At 36.8% G+C, this 17,489-nt stretch overlaps 1 non-coding gene across 1 annotated transcript; it reads right to left on the bottom strand.

Moving 5' to 3' along the window:
- Nucleotides 1–16,746: 16,746 nt before the first annotated feature.
- On the bottom strand, nt 16,747–16,853 carry LOC139873860 (small nucleolar RNA R71). Its single transcript, XR_011767574.1, has one exon. It is a non-coding gene; the product is annotated as a small nucleolar RNA R71 (small nucleolar RNA).
- Between the last annotated feature and the right edge of the window lie 636 nt (nt 16,854–17,489).

Raw genomic sequence — 17,489 nt, 5'->3', positions numbered from 1 at the left:
CAATTCGTTTAGATTCGCCGGTTCTCTGATCAACTCTGTAGCTAATCCTAGGAAACTGTGGTCTAAAACCTTCCCAATTCTTCGAATTTAACGCAATTCGAATCTTCTTTACCAACAGCGAAGATCGATCAAACATACCACAATACAACATTCTCAACCTGGAAATTTGCATCAGCTCAAAATATGGTAACGATTTGAATTCGTGACCATGATTAAAATAATCCACACCAAATTCTCGTTTCACTGCAAACATGTTGAATTCTTCAATGTATGCCCAGGCAAGAATTCGTCCCTTCGCACCTTTTCTCAAATTAATCATCTTCAAATACTTTGGCTCAAGCTTTGGTTTCTCACAATATTTCCTAATTCTCAAAATATCGCTCCAATCAACTTCCAACTTTTCAGTTCTTTCCTTATTATATTTGACTGGCAAGAATCCTTCAGGAAAAACTTCAGTTCGTTCTTTCTTTTACACTTACAATCCAAAAGCTCATCATTAGTTTTAAACAATTCTTCAAAACCAGGAATATCTTCATTCTGATCATTCTAATATGTAGGAAAATCTTCATGTGTCACATCCTCAACTAAACCATCAACATCTCTATCACTTAGATCTTCAGTGATCTCTGGACCAAAAGATTCATCCTCAGATGGAGAATCGTCGGACTGTGCATCAGCTGCTTTGGCTTCCTCTTGCTCTAGACACACCAATTCGTCCAGCTCTTCTTTAGAGAGGTTGTGAGGGATTTCTCCCTCTTCTAGTTCATCATAAACAACAGAATGCTTGAGCTCATCATGTTTAGAAAAGAAATCACTAAAACTATAATCAATTTTAAAAGGAATTACTAACAGTGCTGTAGCATGTGAAGAACCAGGAGCCTCCATCATTCGATTATCAGTCTCATCCTCGGTCATCTCGATAAGCTCAAACTTCTCATCCCAAGCATTCAATATTTTAATAGCTGATGCAGCCAACTCCTTAGCCTCAGTTGCTTCTCTTTTCGCATCAGTCAGTAGCAATGACTGATCACTCACCTTTTTCTGTAACAAGTCAACCTGCATGATCAACCGTTCAACATCTTCGAACTTGACCCGGTTATCTTCTTGAAGCTTCTCATACTTCTCGTCCATTTCCTTTCTCATCCTCAAATTATCAGCCATATCTTGCACATATAAATCATTTATCGTGCGAAGATCTGATGATCCAACACCTCCCTCAGTTCCAGCATGAGACGGAACTTCCGAAGTAGGAGTAGAAACAGTCTCTTGGGAGACTTGTTGAACCACAGGTGGTGATTGTTGTGTTGATGGACATTGCTGTTGTGATGGTTGTTGTCCTTGAGTCTGCGGTGGCGGTGTCACTGGTTGAGTTCTAGCTGATGATCCACCAGCATCTTTATAAACCAGTTTGAACCTCCTTTTCAATTTAAGCTTTGTTGAAATCTGAGAACTCTCATCTTCAACCATTCTCCTTTTTGAACCCCTAGAAGCATCATCAATACCAACATCAGGACGAACATCTCCTGTCTCATCAAATAACGCACCTGTACCAGATCCACCAGTAGTCTGAGTATTTATCGGTTGATCCACTTCCTCATCGCTATTTTCCAATTCAAAATCAGGCTCTCTATCAGATACACTCGTCTCATTTCTCCATTTCTTCCCTGGAGGACACTGATAGTTTTCTCTCGCAAGATGACACACAAGCTTGCCATCATCAGCACTCTTCTTTTAGTTTAGTCTATTGAATGTAAGATATGTCATATGCTTCAGTTCAATGACATCTTTCTTCAATCTGGGCAAATCCACGGTTTGACAGTTGATCATAATCTGCAAGAACCTTGGATAAATCAAGTATAACCTGCTTGTCACATTCTCTACCAACAAGTCTAAGATCACACCTGAGAAATTGAAATCAGCCTTCAATACCAACGCAGCAAACATTCCTTGATAAATCTCACTCAATTCATCAAAACCTCCTTGTAACGGAGTTAAACACTTAACCACAACCAAGGATAAATATATGTATGGTGGAGTGAATCCACTTCGTTTGATTGTAGCCTTTGAGATATCACCAGCATACTTGCATCTCAGCACACACCCAGTAATCTTAGTCTTTGACAACTTCTTCAGCGTGTTCTCATCATCTCCAAACAAGAATGTGTTTCAAATTGTATCTTCAGATATCTTTATCTCTTGATCACAAACAGTACTTACAATCACCTTCCTATCATCAACAATATCAATCCTTGCATGTTCCTAGAATTTCCTTTGTTGAGAATAATAAGCTGTACATGGCATGGACACAGCTGCAAAAACCCTGGAATGCTTAAGAAACTCTATCACACCCTTGTATTTTCCAGCATTTGGACCCTTATCATTTAGACAAGCAATCAAATTTGATCCACTGCACACTTTTAACCCTGGAAGATCAGCTGATTCAGGACCACCTGATGATTCGGTATCAGATCCATGAACCACCTGCTCTTGATGAATTTGCACACCTGACATGATTAACAAAAACTGCAAACACAATTCAAATCAGCATAGTATATTCATGACCTGTTAGATAACACAGTGCAATTATCACAGAATATATTACATCACATAACCTAGTAGATCAAGGTCATGATTACATGATTACATATCCGAAATAAAATTATTACAGACTTAGAGTAATGTATCAATGCTAACAGGCTAGCATCATCAAATTACAAACCAAGCTGAACATACATTAAGACAAGATCACACACATAAACAGAGATTCAGAATCACTTATCCCACAATGAGATTCTCTGGCACCAGCCTCGTGACATACTGAACCACTCCAAGTCTCTCAAACAAGTTATGCAATAAGGCTGCATAGGGAAATGGTTCTTCCATCTCAAGAAAATCTTTCATCACATTAATGAGACCTGGACACCCTCTAGTAAGCAATACAATAGCAGAGTTTCAGTGCCACTCAACAGATTGTCTTCATAATTCCTAAAAGTGACATTTTGCTTGATTATCCTTAGGTGAAGTTCAAGTTGAGGTAACACCTCGTCGTCACTAATCTCAATCCTACTAGAACTAACTTCTTTCCCTGGCTTACATATCTTTGCAATTAGCTCAGACAGGTTGAACTTGTTGGGAATCTTTCTTATGTTCTTGCTAGGATACAGTATCTTGACACCAGTGTGAGGAACATTCAACAAGTTTGAAAACTCCTCCATGGTCCATTTGTATTGTTGATCGAACAGTGTGGAGTGAACAAACCTCCTCCTACTATCTTCTAAGGCCACATTGCCATAGAATTCACTCACCAATACCGGAAAAAAGTAATCCCCAATGTCTAAGAAAGCCTGACACCCAATCTGTTCCCAAGGAGCATAGGTCTGTCGAGTTGCAATGACCTTTTGTTCCACTAGAATATTTCGATTACTAGCAAGAATTCTCCTACGTTCAATGTCAAACATCCATTGTCCAACAAAAGAACCACCTGACATTCTTATACAAACTACAAGCACTAGCATTAGATAGGCATAACACAAAATTACCATATACCTAAAATTCATTCAAGTTAAACACAAAACTTCACCATCTGTCTTATTAAGTGACCATCGGTCGATGGACTAGACCATCGGTCCGATGGTATAGACCTACGGTAGCTGGTCTAACCAAACCACAAAGTTTTATCATCTGTTCAGCTTAGGGACCTACGGCTGAGGGTGAAGACCTACGGTCGAGTGTAAGACACCATCGATCGAGGGTCAGAGACCTTCGGCCGACGGTAGTTCATCAGATCTGTCCCCAAATCGTTTACCCTTTTTCATCAAATCGACGTTATTTTGATTAAAAACTAGCGAATAGAGATCAGACAATGCCGTTTAACATGAATATATCCAACAATTCGAACAAAATAACTAAAATTACAACGAATTAAAAAAACACCCTATTCATTTTTTCAAACCTAAAATTAATCAAAACTAACGAATGAGATCGAGTTAAGATACCTTGATTACGGCGCTGAGATCACAGTGAAAAGATGCACAAATCAATCGGACAAAAACTCCTATCGCTCAAACTTGAAAATAAATTGTAAAAATTCACCAAGTGACTGACTGGTGGTATTTTGGGTCCTTTTATACCCTCTCAGCGACCATCGACCGATGGTCTTATCCTACGGCCCGATGGTCTAGACAATCGGTTGATTGTCTTTACCTTCGGCCGAAGGTCTTGACTGTCGGTCGGTAGTCTTGGTTTTGAAAATTTTAAAACTTAAGGTTTTTCACATTCAGTCTTTACATCCCTTTTCACATCCACTCTCCCTTGGACTTATCTCTACAGTATAAAATTAAGCACGCTTTGTTTCTTTGAGTTCCAAACAACTTATTTCCAAATTTAAAGAAAAACACAGTGTTCCTTACACAGAGAACTGATTTGCCATGCCTAAAACTTAAAACATAAATGCACATGCAAATAACAAATACCGCAACTATTTTTGGATTTTCAGATATAAATGCACATGCAAAGCTATAAAGCAAACTACTGTACAAGATCAAGTGTGTAATGATCAACAAAGACATATTCAGCAAGTATCAGATGTTATTATCATGAGATCAGATGAAACGGTTTATCATGAACCACACTAAGAAAGACATAACACATATTTCAGTGAGTTTTCATACCAAAATGATTCAATCTTTTGATTTCGGGGATCAGAACTGAACTATATTGACATGTTAATTCATGTTTGACGAGACAGATAAGAATAACTTTCAAATATATCAATAAACATTTACCAACTCTCACACTAGACTTTGATGATCACGTTATAATAAATTACTTTAACATCTTACAATGTTAGATTTTGATCACGAAGTCAGTCCTCATTTGAGATCGCACGATGTTTCAGGTAGAACAATTGAGCACAAATATATTGACGCTATCCTCTTATCACATCAATGTACTTTCAATTTGATTGAACAGAACCATCTCACGATGTTTCTAGCAACCCTGTCAGCCATGAACTTCTACCTTAAACTTATACCTTTCGTTTCAGATAACATTGTTTATCTCAAATTTATTGCATACTTTGAGAAAACGCATACCGACCGCTATAAACCCTATACTCACACGGAAATCGTATGATGTATGATGTTGGATGGATAGTAGTGATATATATTTGAGTGATGGAACGCTAAGGTATCCTCTAGCCGATATTCCCTGCTATCTAGGTCAATAGGTACAATCCCATATCACAGAATGACTTAAGTTCTCTATATCTGATGATCCGATACAATCCAATTCTCCCCCTCGGATGCAGATAACTTAATCATCCAAACATGTCTCGAACAAAAATACCGTATGAATCCTTCAACCTTGTTCAATTCTTAATCCATGATTCTCTTGCAATAATGTGGTGCATCAATGTATTTACAACTTGAGTAACAAAACATAAGCCATTTTTTTTTGTATTTTCTGATGTTGCGATGATATCCATGCTAGATTACAAAACATAAACAAAATAAATAAAATAAATATAACTGTACATGATGATGCACCATTGTCTTTGACTTTTGTTGTGTCTGCACAGAAAATCAATCTTCTGATGTTGAAGTCTATAACCCAATGACGTTGCTTTGTTCAAATCATTCTATGTCTGTGATACAAAATTTCACTTCTCAACCCATCTAGAGAGAACACCTCCCTTTGGATACCCGACATATATATTGTTAACTTTCGGTCCAAGTAATAAAGGTAGATAGAAACAAGTATGCATTCTAGACAAAGTATGCTCACCTTGGGGACTCACAAAATTATCCTTTACTACTGAGTATAAATCGTAATAGGGGAGACCTCAACCGTCTGTTGAGTTTCTGAACAATCATTTCTCAGTACATATTCAGTGATAAGTAGGTGACTACCCTCAACCGCTGTAAACCTTTCCATGATTTCCTCATCGTGATATTAACGCGTTGTTATTGTGATCATCTCTATCTAAAGTTATGTCAATAAAGTCTATCAATATACTATCAATCATCCTCTAGACATGTCAGTTCAATATTGCAGTCACATCCCCACAAATAGAATAAACGACTCATTTTCTGAATTTTTCATTTTTTTATATGGATTTATCAATTATTCAACTTTTTATTTGATTTTCTGGTTTTTATAATTTTTATGGATTTTCAATTTTATCTGTATAAAAACATAAAAATAAAATAAAAACACAAACTAGCATGCAGTACTATCAGAAAACAAAAAAAATATCATGCAAACGAAAATTAAGCATGCAAATGACCTACTAAATACTATGCAAGGTACACAAACTATACAGGCAGTTCTAGGGCATTCACAACTCAGTTTCTTTAGAAGGTTCCTCTGTGTTAGGAGCCTCAGTTTCAGGAACCACGTCAGTTAACAATTTAATTCCGATTTCTTTTAACAAGAACTCAAAGCGTGGATTATCAAAAGCTTTAGTGAAGAGATCAGCCCGTTGGGTTGTAGTGTCTATCTGCACTACATCTATTAACTTTTTCTCAAAGCAGTCTCTAATGAAATGGTATTTAATCCCTATATGTTTCGTTTTAGAATGATTTACGGGATTTTTAATGACAGCTATGGCAGCAGTATTATCAACATAAATAGGAGTGTTAGAAATTTGCAAACCGTAGTCACGTAGTTGCTGTTGAATCCAGATAACCTACGATGTACAGCTGGCCGCGATAATATATTCTGCTTCACAAGTGGACTGAGCCACTGCTATCTGCTTCTTACACTGCCAGGTAACTAGTTTGCTACCAAGGACTGATAACCTCCTGATGTTGATTTGAAATCTTTCTTGCAACCGCCATAGTCAAAATCACTATAAGTTGTGAGATCAAACCCATCCTTACACGGATACCATAATCCTAAACTCGGTGTATCTTTCAAATACCTCAGAATCTTCTTAACCACGAACATATAATGAACATTAGGATTCACCTAATAATGAGCACACAGACAAACCTCAAACATAATATCTGGTCAAGAAGCTGTAAGATACATTAGAGAACCTATGATCACCCTGTATAACGTAGGGTCCACTGTAGCACCCTCACAATCAGGTGAGATCCCATGATTCACTGACAACGGAGTCTTAGCTGGTCTTTCTGCTTCCACTTGAAACCTCTTCAGAATATCAGCAACATACTTGGTCTGATGCAAGAAGATGCCTTTATCCATCTTAGCTACCTGCAAACCTAAGAAAAACTCATTTTGAACTTTCGTAGCATGACCTTCTCAAACTCATCAACCATTCCCTGATCCGTTGACCCGAAGATAATATCATCAACATAAACCTGCACTAACATAAGATGTTGTCTCTTCTTCTTGATGAAAAGTGTCTGATCAATGACACCTCTCCTAAAACCATTTTCAAGCATATAGTTGGACAACATGGCATACGAAGCTTGGTGAAGACCATAAAGTGCCTTTTCAAGTCGATAAACCTTTTTCGGGAAATGAGGATCTTCGAAACCAGGTGGTTGTTCAACAAATACTCTTTCATTGATTTCTCCATATAAAAATGCGCTTTTCACATCCATCTGATATACTTTAAAACCTATGAAAGATGAAAAAGCCAAGAAAATTCTAATTGCTTCCAGTCGAGCAACGGAGCAAAAACCTCATCATAGTCAATCTCAGGGATTTGTTGATATCCCTTTACCACCAACCTAGCTTTGTTTCTGATCATGATACCCTGTTCAACCTTCTTATTCTTCAACACCCATAGAAGACCATAGGGTTCACAACCATGTGGTGGATTGACAAGTCTCCAAACCTTCAAATGTTTAAACTATAACAGCTCTTCCTGTATAGCACTAACCCACTCATCATATTTCAATGCTTCAAATGCATATTTTGGTTTAATTTGACACACATAACATGAATGAGCATGCACAAATACTTTCCCTGTCTTGTTCAGTGAGGAATAGAATGCTGTTACCACATTCGCACTTTCTAATTCAACATCTTCTGCTTCTGATTGACTCTCACTTACCAGAGGAACATCAGATGTAGTAGGAATTTCAGACGTAGGTGCTTCATTAGACGTGGTATGAGGGATGCCAATATGAGGAATGCCTCTCGTATCTACGTAATAATCGTCTAAACGTTTTGGAGGCATAATCACACGATTTGACTGACGAACTCCTCCTGCTTCAGTTGGATGTTCCGTCCCTGTTACAGTTGGAGGTTGATTATAAAGAGGATTTAAATGACCTTCGATCAATCGAGCTCTATTAACATCCACGTTAGGATCATCTTCTTATGAATCACTATCATCATCTGTCTCATACACCATCTCCGCATTAGGGTCGGCATTAGAATGGTCACTCTAAGTGCTTTGCCTCGGACTCTGAAAAGGACTCTAATGAGTACTTTGAATCTGGACTTGAGTCTGGCTAGGAATAGAAATGACATTCTTTGTGGAATTCTGAGCATCATACGACATCTGAGTAAGTAACTCATCGTTTGTAGCCTCCGGTGGAAAGTTGAAAGAGTCAAATAGTTTATCATATTCAAATTTCCATGTGAATCCTTTACTAACACGAGCAGGAGCGTTATGCTGAATATCAACCTCAAAGCGTTCTTCAACACACTTAGATTTAGTATTGTACACTCGCTTATTTGGATTCCCATAACCCAAGAAGATACCAGAGACAACCTTTGAATTGAATTTCCCTCATGTGTCTCGTACCTGAATAGTACAAGGAGCACCGAAGGGTTCAAAATGTTTAATGTTAGGCTTTCTCTTAAGTAACAGTTCATAACAGGTCTTTCCGTGTCTCTTCACCACCAGAACTCTATTCATCACATAACATGTCGTGCTCACCGCTTCTCCCCAGAAAACAATAGGTAAACACGCATCAGCTAGCATAGTTCTTGCGGTTTCAATTAACGTCATATTCTTTCTTTCAGCTACCCCATTCGACTGAGGTGTATAAGCAGGACTGAACTGTTGTTGTATCCCCTTTTCATTATAAAACAGCATCAGGTTGTTATTCTTAAACTCCGTACCATTGTCGGTACGAACCTTTCTAACCTTCAACTTGTACAAACTTTCAAGCTTCAGAATCAAAACTTGAATGTGCTCGAAAGTATCTAATTTATGCTTCAGCATCACAACCCAAGAGAAGAATACTCATCCGTAACTACCAAGCAGTATAACTCTTCTGTGATAGTCTTGCAGTTAACTGGACCAAAGAGATCCATATGCAATAACTCCAAAGGAACATTAACAGAATGATGCTTCTTGGAAGCATGAGGTTTTCTTGTCTGTTTCCCTTTCTTACATGGAAGACACCCTTCTGGAATATGAAAACTCTTAAGATTGACATAATCAACTAGTCCATTATGAACTAGATTATTCATCTTTCTTAGACTCAGATGACCCATACGCTTGTGCCAAGTAATAGACTCATGTTCAGAAGCTTTGGAAACAAAAGCCTGATCGGTTGTAGCTGCTTTAACATGAGCCTTTCGCATATCAAGGATATAGAGATCCTTACACCTTGGAGCAGTCATCAAAATCATGTCTTCCGGAATCATGAAATCTTTTCTCAAGGTATAACACAATTTTTCATCAAAAGCAACCGTATACTTTTTGTCAGCAACCTGTGAAACTGAAAACAAATTGTTCGATATTTGCTCCACAAAATTGACCTTACCAAAGCTGACATATTCATTTGAAATCACTCCCTGCGCAGTAATAAAACCTCCTTCACTACCTGCAAACGAAACTGGTCCTCCATCCACTGTTTTCACATTAGAAAGAAGTGACAAGTTTCCTATCATGTGCCTGGACGCCCCACTATCAACAATCCATGTACTGCAGCGAGGATTGTAGGCGACCTGCACATGAAAATAAGGAGATTAGTTAGAAAGGGCCACTCATGCCCTAATGGCAGTGGGTTTCCCATCAATGCCAACCACTGGCAATTCCACCTATTGTCCCTTAGATCCGGACGGACCTTCAAAATTTTGGACACCTTTCACTTCTGACTTACGTTTCCAAACAATATTTTTTAGTAAAGGTTTCCTGTAATAGTCATTTGTTTGAAAAACTTTAGTTTCAGTTGATTTCACAGAAGTAGATTTAAACACAGGTGATGATGATCTTCTATTGAAAGTACATTTAGGGCTAAGATCAATCTTCCCGTGTGGTGTCTATCGAATGGGTTTGCAATTCATAGCCATGTGTCCCAACATCCCACAATTAAAATAATGAACATTATCAAAATCATTAGCATTAAACAATTGACGCCTAGAAGGTGAAAATTGTCTCCTCGTGGGTGTATTCTGTTGCCTAGTTGGAGTGGGTGACGAGAATTGCTGATTAAAAGTCTCTCGATGATTAGGCAGAACATATTTCGTCACCCTTCCTGAATTTGAACCCTCACCTTTTGGTGGAAGTTCAGCTTTGGGATCAACAACCTGAGAATTCACAGCACTACTATCCTTAACAAACTTAACAGGGGTGTGTGAGTGTTTTTCTTCCTAGATTGTTTTGGCTTACTAACACTCCTTTTCTCAGTCTTCTGACTTTCATTCCTATTTGCCTCATTATTTGGATTCTTAAAAATTGTAATGGGTTTAGTCACAACTACAAAGGGTTTCCCGTCTTTTTCGATGTCGACATCAGTGTCGGACTCCGTCTCATAAACAACATCTAATGGCTTCTTACCCTCACCAGTCTCACTTTTACTCTCTACAGGATTTTTCTCAGGCTTACCATACTTCGGTTCTATAACCGGATCCCTATTCTTCTCAACAGTTTTATTGATAAACTTCACTAAAAGTGGTGGGGCAACCTGATTATAGCCTATCCCTTAGTTTTTGGGATGTTTCAAAGTTTGTGTCACATATGACATTCTCTGCCAATTATCAAACCTAGCCTTCTCTGACTCATACTTTAACTTGTATGAATATTTTTCTGCCTTAAGTGCTTCTATCTAGCTCAAATAAAGGTGAATCACTTTCTCATCATCTACAATAGTTGATTTTAAATGACCTACCTGATTTTCTAAAGACTTAATGACATCAACATACTCTTTCTGCTTATTCAGGTAGTAGAGAGCATGATCATAGTTTTTTCTATTTGTCTGATTTTCTATATCCAAATTCTTAAATTCAAGTCTAAGTTTCGAACAAGTTTCACAAGTAACAGGTATCTCATTAAGCTTAGAGGCTACACATTCAAGTCTAGTGATTTCCTGTTCAAGGTCAGTACATTTTAAGCAAAAGGAATCTGAATCATTACATACCTTATCATTGCTGGATGTGTTAGCCATGAACGCGTAATCTTTTCTACCGACCTGAGAATCCGTATCTAATTCTGACTCTGACTCTGAACTTGTACTGTCTGAATAATCAGCATCATAACTTTCTTTGCTCTCAACTATTTCAGGATGATCTGAGCTTGTCACCGTCACTACCTTCTCATCAGTACCTTCAACATCACCCTTGATCAAATGTGCAAGTTCTTCTCTAAACCAGGTACCTGTATGACAACTCATTCCTGAGGATTCATCATCATCTGAGGAGTCGGTTGTGAACTCAAGATCAGACAAATCCTTGGCTTTGCGGAACTTATCGTACAACTTATCACTAATTCTCTTCCTAAAACACATCTTCATGACTGCTTCAGCCCTTTTCATTCGTGCGTCACATTTTCATACATAGCATGTGCAAGATGGATCATCTTTTCCTATGTAACACCCCAGCTTAACATGACCACAATATTGTCCGCTTTGCCCGCAGGCGCACGGCTTTTTCTTGGCGACCACACACGAGAAGCACTTTCCCAGGAGGTCACCCATCCTGGTAGTGCTCTCGCCCGAGCACGCTTAACCACAACGTACTCGCACTTCTACTCAGCCTGTGATCCCAAAATGCGTTGTGTCATTTAAGCGTGAGTATTACCTTATAATCCCATGATCACTCATGTTCGTGGGCGATGTGGGATTTGCCTAGGGTGTTACATTCACCCCCCCCCCCCCCTCAGGGACTCATCGTCCTCGATGAGGTTTGCCGGTCACAGACGGTTAGCTGAGAAGGCACTGAGTGGGATGCGTCCCCAACTTTCAGTTGGTATCAGAGCAATGTAACACCCTAGGCAAATCCCACATCGCCCACGAACATGAGTGATCATGGGATTATAAGGTAATACTCACGCTTAAATGACACAACGCGTTTTGGGATCGCAGGCTGAATAGAAGTGCGAGTACGTTGTGGTTAAGCGTGCTCGGGCGAGAGCACTACCAGGATGGGTGACCTTCTGGGAAAGTGCTTCTCGTGTGTGGTCGCCAAGAAAAAGCCGTGCGCCTGCGGACAAAGCGGACAATATTGTGGTCATGTTAAGCTGGGGTGTTACAACCTATACACCCATCTTTTCTTCTGATAACCCTTTCTTCTTCTATTTCAGCTTCACTCTTACCAATAAAAACCACATTAGCTTTCTCAGTATCAACTGAAATTGACCAACCACACACTTCATCAGCATAAGTAGTAGTCAAAGCTTTGGATTGACCACTAGAAGTTGCTTCCTTGTTCACTGTCGGACCAGCATGTCCAGGAGTCACCTCAATTGAAGTATTATGAAAAGGATTATGAAAACCAGGCATGGGTGGTCTTGTGCATGTCCTCTTGAAATGACCTAGTTCATCACAGTTAAAGCATCTCACTTTGGACATATCAAACCCAAATTTAGTGTTACGATTCAAACTCAAAGTGCTCTGTCCTGTTCTCTTCAGATACTTCCTTGCTCGTCTCATGACACTACCCATAGCATACAGGATGTCCATTCTTTCTATCTTATCCTCATCTATCTGATCATAATCTTCATTCTCCAGATGACCATTTATTAGCTGCCCACTTATCATATCATTATAAGAGTTAACCACGATAGCTGATAAAGCCATATCCTCCTGAATCTATTCTAGAGGACTGATAAATGAACATATATTTAGGTGCAATATCCTTCCAATATGCAAAGCTTTTAGTTGCAATTGTTCTATTTTTATGTAATATTCGTTTAAATAAATAAGTGTGAAGACAAAAGAAGAAAACGACGATTTAAAGATGCAAATGACCAAAAAGCTCAAATGAACCAGATATAATTCAAGTGGTTCCATTTATTGATAAGAAATGTCTAAAAATGACAAGAGTACGAGCCGCGGAACGCAAAGTACACGATATCTACGCGTACGAAAGGACGTTCGAAAATCCGGAACCGAGACATAAACTGAGCATCAACGCGCGAGTCAAAGGTCCTAAAATTACGAGTCAACTATGCACAATAATATAATATAATATATATAATTAATATAAATTATATATATTATATATATATTTAATAAATATGTCGACAAGCTAGAAAACAAGGGAAAGTGAGCTGGTACCAGTCACCATGCGATCGCATGGGATTAACACACCCAGGCCATGCGATCGCATGGCCCCAAAAGTTGGGTCAGGTGCTATAAAAGGCAACGTTTTCAGCAATGTAAAACACACCATTTTTTTTCTTCCTCTATAAACTTAATATATATATATATATATATATATATATATATATATATATATATATTATAATTTTAATTTAATTTAATTTTAATAATAAAGTTATGGTTTAGTTGAGTTATTGTAAGAAATGTTTTACTGGTTTTAAGTCGAAACTCTGTCCGGGTAATGCTACGCGATAAATAATCACTGTAAGCTATGTTCTTCCTTTTTAAATTAATGTCTCGTAACTAAGTTATTATTATGCTTATTTGAGCCGAAGTAATCGTGATGTTGGGATAAATATTAAAACGGGGTTATTGGATTTTGTACCATAATTCGGGTTTGGACAAAAGACCGACACTTGTGAACATTGGACTATTGACTATTAATATGTAGGGGGTATTGTCTAATTGAATGACACCTCATTGGAACCTATCGAACCTATCTTCAAATTAGTTAATCTAATAATTATTAAATTGATTACGAATGTCCTATTTAGTGACGTTTATACGACATCGTTTACAATCATTTAATTAATCAATTGGATTGGGTAATTGATTATTCATTTTGGCCAAGTGGATAAATTAATATATCATGGACTAATTAAAACAGGGGTGGATTACATACAAGGATAGTTGGTGTAATTGTTAACAAAGTATTAAAACCTTGGATTACACGCAGTCAATAACCTGCTGTAATTATTAACAAAGTATTAAAACCTTGTTACAGTTCGAATCCCTAATTAGTTGGAATATTTGACTTCGAAAATAAGGTTAATTTGACGAGCATATTATAATTATGACCGATGGACTATTATGGACAAAACCCAGATAGGTATCAAATAAGCCAGGACAAAGGACAATTAACCCGGATAACAATTAATTAAAATTAAAACGTCAAACATCATGATTACGGAAGTTTAAATAAGCATAATACTTTTATTTCATATTTCATCGTACCTTTATTTACTGTCATTTTATTTACTGCAATTTACTTTATCGCAATTTAAATTCTGTCATTTATATTATCGTCATTTATCTTTACGCTTTATTTAAAATCGACAAATCGGTCATTAAACGGTAAAACCCCCCTTTTATAATAATAATAATACTACTATATTGCTAATATATATATTTATTTATACAAATATAATTGTTTAAAAATATAGTTTACGCAATAAGATGTCTCCCTGTGGAACGGACCGGACTTACTAAAAACTACACTACTCTACGATTAGGTACACTGCCTATAAGTGTTGTAGCAAGGTTTAGGTATATCCCATCCGTAAATTAATAAAGTGTAATATTTCGTAGTATTTCGTAGTAAAAATAATAGTATTTCGTATACACCGCTGCACACATCAAGTTTTTGGCACTGCTGCCGGGGACTCGGTAAAAAACGCTATATTTTAATAAAACTATATTTTTGTAAAAATATATTATTTCTTATTTCGTAAAAATATTTTATATTTATAATAAGTGTTAAAAAAATTATATTTTAAAGATTTTATATATAATATTAACAAGTAATTTTATTTTTAAGATTTTAAAATATAAGTTTATTATATTTTATATAAATATTCTATAAATATTTTCTTTATTTATTTTGTGAAAATTAAATTCAGAAAAAAAAATTAATAAATAGAATTGGGCCGAGTCAGTTTAAGAAGCCCGAAGCAGTTTTGGATTATTGGGCCATGCGATCGCATGACCCAGAAGAGAAATATTCATGCGGTCGCATGAGATCAGTTGGCAGGCCACATACCTCGGACGTATTAATTACGATTAGGGTTTTAATATTTTAAATATAATTTAGTTAGGGTTTAGTTATAATATTATTTAGTTTTTAGTTTTAATATATATTTTGTAATATTAAGTTTAAATATTATTATTATTATATATATAGACTAATACTTCTATATAAAAAAATATATAAATAATATTTTTATAAAATTGTATTTTTATAACTTTAGTTTTATTTGGATATTTTGTATCTTTTTATTCGTTTAAATTCATAATTTTTATATTGTCGTTCGTATTTAGTTTTAAGTTTAGTTTTGCTGTAGTTATTTTTATACTTCTAGATTTTTAGGCTTTGCCGTAAAATCCCTTAAGTGCTTTTTCTTTAGAATTAAGATTTAGGCGCTTTAGTATTGTGCGACGCCTTTTATTTATTTTAGTGCCTAATTAAGTTATTGCCGTTTTGGATATAGAATTGCATTTAAAGTTTTAATACCTTTAAGCGCAACTTTTTAGATTTAATTTTTAGACTTTTAAGTTTCGACGTTTTTCTTTCTTATTTTTATTTTTCGACGTTTTTCGACGCGTTTCTTTTTCTTTTTCATTTCTAAGCTCTAGTTTTTAGGACATAGATTTTTATTTCAAAATTTCAACGAAAATTAGTGGCGAGTTGTGGGCTTCCGATTTAAAGGGTCCTGGCTACCTACTGCATCTATTGGCTATTCGAAACGTGGGCAAAATCAGAAAAGTCTATTAATTTGATAACTTTAATAATTTTTATCTTTATAACTAATAAGATATTCAGTGAATGCACCGAGCAAAACGTTCACCACCTTTCATACGTTCACCACCTGTAACTCGATCAAGACATCTAGCTAATATTGCCGCTATTGATTTTTCTTTAGAATTATCATCAAGTCGACCAAGTACTCCGATTCAAATTTCCCATAATCCATTTTTTGAACCCGACCTCACAATTGAGAACCCGGAGGATATTCAAGGACAATTCCAAGATCCAGAAACACTAATCATTCCTCCTGAACCACAAACCGTTAAATCAGAATCTTCTAGTGATTCGGATTCAACAATTTCAAATATGGAAATAACGGAACCTCTAAGTATGGAAGATCGAATGAGAGCTACACGCACTGGCCAAGGACATGCCATTATTAAACCAGACATTAACGCGCCAGAATATGAATTCAAAGGACAAATCCTACACATGGTAACTAATCAATGCCAATTTAGTGGTACGTCAAAAGAAGATCCAAACGAACATCTTCAAATCTTTAATAGGATCGATACTCTATTCAAAATCAGAGAAGTTGAGGATGAACAGATCTATTTCATATTATTTCCCTGGACTTTAAAGGGAGAAGCCAAAGAGTGGTTAGAATCATTACCCGAAGGTGCAATTGATATATGGGATGTTTTAGTTGAAAAATTTCTTAAAAGATTATTTCCGGCATCTAAAGCCGTAAGACTTTAAGGAGAAATTGTTACGTTCACGCAAAAGCCAAATGAAACATTATATGAGGCGTGGACAAGTTTCAAAAAGTTGTTGAGAGGATGTCCTCAACACGGTTTAGATACTTATCAAATAGTACAAATATTCTACTAAGGTGTCGACGTTGCTACACGAAAAGACATCGACACAGCAGCTGGTGGTTCCATTATGAAGAAAACCGCAACTGAAGCTCACAAAATCATTGATAACATAGCCTCCCACTCACGTGAGTGACATCAGGAAAAAGATATTTTTCGTTCATCTAAAGCGGTTAGAGCCAATTCTAGTCATGACTTTGATTCCGTTTATGCAAAAATAGATGCTTTCGAGAGACGAATGGAAAAGATGACTAAAGATATTCACGCAATACGAATCGGTTGTGAGCAATGCGGTGGACCACACTTAATGAAAGATTGTCACATTGAGCAAACGATGGAACAACGAGAGAATGTTTCCTACATAAACCAAAGGCCGGGAAATAATTATCAAAATAATTATCAACAGCCAAGGCCAAACTTTAATCGAAATCAAAACATTCTTTATAATCCAAATGGACCAAACAACAACTCGTACAACCAACAAGGTCCGAATAACCAACCAACTCAAAAAAACACTTTCAATCAACAAAGACCTAGCTTATATAAACCACCACAACAAACCGAAGAGAAAAAGTCAAATCTAGAAGAAATGATGGCAAAGCTAATGGAATCTCAAAC

This window comes from Rutidosis leptorrhynchoides, chromosome 10 (genome assembly GCF_046630445.1).
Source record: "Rutidosis leptorrhynchoides isolate AG116_Rl617_1_P2 chromosome 10, CSIRO_AGI_Rlap_v1, whole genome shotgun sequence".
Lineage (NCBI taxonomy): Eukaryota > Viridiplantae > Streptophyta > Magnoliopsida > Asterales > Asteraceae > Rutidosis > Rutidosis leptorrhynchoides.
Note: the sequence above shows the minus strand (reverse complement) of the source record. Positions and strands in the feature narration are given on the sequence as shown.